The following is a 3,608-nucleotide window of genomic DNA, read 5'->3' on the forward strand; positions in this document are numbered from 1 at the left end:
ATAGAGCACAGAGAGGTTAACAATGGCCTCAGCGGCCGTAACAAGACTGGCAGACAGTTCAGAAATGGCATCTTTAGCCATAACCGTGGCTGGAATGTCAGAGACTTCCGAAACAACCTTGTTGGTCGGAACAGGACAGACTAAGAGTTCAGAAACGGCCTTCTTAGCCGTAACAGGATAGGCAGAGAATTCACAGACAGCCTCCATAGCCGTGATAGGACAGACTGAGGGTTCAGAAACAGCCTTCTTAGCCATAATAGGACAGGCAGAGAGTTCACAGACGGCCTCCATAGCTGTGACAGGACAGGCAGAGAGTTTACAAACGGCCTCCATAGCCGTGACAGGACAGGCAGAGAGTTCACAGACGACCTTTTTGGTTATGACAGGGCAAACAGAGAATTCGGGAGAGGCCTCTTTGACCGGGATTGTGAGTTCAGAAGCAGTCTTAGCAACCGTAATAGGCAGTGCTGAGAATTCATGATTGGCTTCTAGGGCCGAGACTGGTATAAAAGGGGATTCACTGATGGTCTCCATGACCTCGTCAGTACAGACATAGAGTTCATAAGTGGGCACCCCTGTCTTATGAGGAGCTGAAGCGAACACGCCCGCCAACCCTGGAGGTTCTGCAGCAATAGCAAGAGGAGCTTCAACAGACACAGATGGTTCAGAGATCGCACTCACGGCCGTAACAGAGGCATCAGGTAACAGGGAGAGTTTGACAATAGTGTCTGTGGTAGAGACAGAGGTGACAGGGAACACCATGAGCTCGGGAAAGAGTCCTGCTTTTGTCAGAGGAGGTTCTGCAACGGATGTTGCCACCTTGGAGGGAACAGGAATGAACTCTGGGACAGATTCAAGGACTGGAGTGAACTCTGGGGCAAACTCGGGGACTAAAGTCATCTTTGTACTGTGCTCAGGGGCTGAAGGCCTCACTAGACTAAGGTCAGGGGCTGGAGCGAACACTGAGCTTGACTCTGGAACCTAAGCGCTCCCTGGGCTAAACTCAGGAACAGAAGCCCTCTCTGTGCTAGACTTGGGATCAGTAGCCTTCTCTGGGCTAGACTCGGGAAGAGAAGCCTTCTCTGGGCTAAAATTGGTATCAGGAGCCTTCTCTGGGCTAGACTTGGGATCAGATTTGGGGAGTAAAGTGGGCGCCACCACCTCGGGAGGTTCTACAGCGGTGTGTGCGGCCCAAACACAGAGAATGGCCATAGCCATAACTGGCAGGACAGAGAGTACATTGTCTATTTCCAAGACTGACGGTGCAGTGCCTGGGGAACTGGGGGGAGTGGCGGCCAGCAGGCTTGAGAATATTGAAATTGTGTTACTCGTGAGCGTAGATTCTGCGAAGCTCGTGAGTGTAGAGTCTGCATGACTCGTGAGCGTAGAGACCCCTGGAATGCCAGCAGCTTGCACTGACACAAGCTGAGGGTCCTCCACACTGGATGCCAGGCTCGAATGCCTTGGGACTGACTTAGTGTCTTCAAATGCAACATTCACAATGCTCTGGAACACTGGAGTAGCATCCATGATGGCTGAAGACTGTTGCTTGACATGAGCAGGCTCTGACTTGGCAGACTTGATGTGAGCAGGCTTTAGCGTGGCAGTCTTGTTGTGAGCAGGCTTTGACTTGGCAGGCTTGACATGAGCAAGCTTGGCATGAGCAGGCTTGACATGACAAGCTTTTGGAAGATCAGCCGAGACGTGACGATGCTCTAGAAGATCAGCCGAGACGTGGCGATGCTCTAGAAGATCAGCCGAGACGTGACGATGCTCTGGAAGATCAGCCGAGACGTGACGATGCTCTAGAAGATCAGCCATGACGTGACGATGCTCTAGAAGATCAGCCAAGACGTGACAATGCTCTGGAAGATCAGCTGAGACATGACGATGCTCTGGAAGAACAGCTGAGATGTGACGATGCTCTGGAAGATCAGCTGAGACGTGACGATGCTCTGGAAGACCAGCTGAGACTTGACTTGACTCATGAAGATTAGCTGTGACTTGACTTGACTCAGGAATGGAAGCTGTGACATAATGGGGCGCTGTTGTGTCCGCCATTTTGTGAGCGTGCTCTAGTGTGGCCGCCATTTCGTGGAGAGTCTCTGGGTTGGCAGCCATCTTGTAGAGAGACTCTGGAACGGTGGACATTACGGGACGAGACTCAGGAGAAGCAAACATGACAGTAGAAGGCTGTGGTGTGGTGGCCATCTTGAGAACAGGTTCTGGGTTTGTCAGCCATTTTGTGAATGGTCTCTGAGCTGGTGGCCATTTTGGAAAGAGACTTTGCCTCTCCCACGGTAAAGGGAGAACCACATAACAAAAGAGCATAATCCATAAAGTCTCTCAAAGTACATTTGAATTCTCTTCCAGGAAACCATGACTTCACAGACTCGTTGAGTCCAAAACGAAAAATGACTTTTAAAGCAATTTCATCAAACGGTACTAGATAGGATAACTCACAGAACTGGTGAACACACTCTTCAATAGATAAGCCTCCTTGCTGAAGACGTAGTAGCTGGTCAACTGGGTCCATGGATGGCCTGGAATGCTCAGAAAGCCGCTGGATCCGGGTGTGGCTGGTGATTCTGTAACGAGGGAGGCGTGACGACAAAGTGGGGATCCAAATGCAAGGCTTTAATAAGAGCGTAGTCAAACAGGCGTGGTCAACAACAGCAAACAACGATGGCAGTGGCAAGGCAAAAGAGTAATCCAGATAATCAGGCAATGGTCAGGGGCAGGCAGCAAAACATTAATTAACAAGAAAACAGTCCAGGGATCAAAACACGAAGGCAAGGAAACAGAGAAACTAGAAACACGGAAACTTAGAAACCACGGAAGAGCTATACAACATTCAATCACCAGCGGTAACAGAGAGTGTGAGTGCTATTCTACTAACGTGAGACAGGTGATGCACTTGATGAGTCCGGGCAAAGGATTATGGGAAATGGAGTCCTGAGTGAATGGCAAGGTACAGAATGGAGTGCCCTCTAGAGGAGCTCATGGGCACTCCAGCTGGAGATCATGACAGTAAAACTGCTAGCCTACTCAGAATGTCTAGGCTATTAAATATATAAATATTAGATAGCCTAATGATAAAGTAAATAAAAAATAATTGTAATGATTAATAAAATGTTTTTCGTTGCATTGGATAGATTAATTATTTACACAAGTTTAATTAATTCCACATCCCTCTCTATCTCCCAGATCTTCACTCCTCCAAACCCAGACTCAATCCCGTTTGCGCTCTGCTCCGGGTTTCGCGGTGCCGCGTCTCTGTCCACAAACAGCGCACGGCGTTTCACCTTTGGGTAAAACAGTATTTTACTAGAAAAAGTTTCAGTCCTGTGGTTATTGAATTGAGTTGAGATGAGACGGGACATTAAAGATTTAAAAAAAAAAATACAAACCCCCTAAGCAACAGACCCAATTCGTCTCTAAATTATTTTTTTCTTGTAAGATTGCATATCAGCGCTTGTTATTTATTATTATTATTATTATTATTATGGGAGTTACTGATGCTGCAGGAATGACGCGGTCCAGCAGGGCTTTCTCTTTTTTTTCCTCAAGAAAAACAAAAAGTGAACTTCCTGTTTCGGGGTGGTCCT

Source organism: Sinocyclocheilus grahami, unplaced genomic scaffold (assembly GCF_001515645.1).
Source record: "Sinocyclocheilus grahami isolate Dianchi unplaced genomic scaffold, SAMN03320097.WGS_v1.1 scaffold633.1, whole genome shotgun sequence".
Lineage (NCBI taxonomy): Eukaryota > Metazoa > Chordata > Actinopteri > Cypriniformes > Cyprinidae > Sinocyclocheilus > Sinocyclocheilus grahami.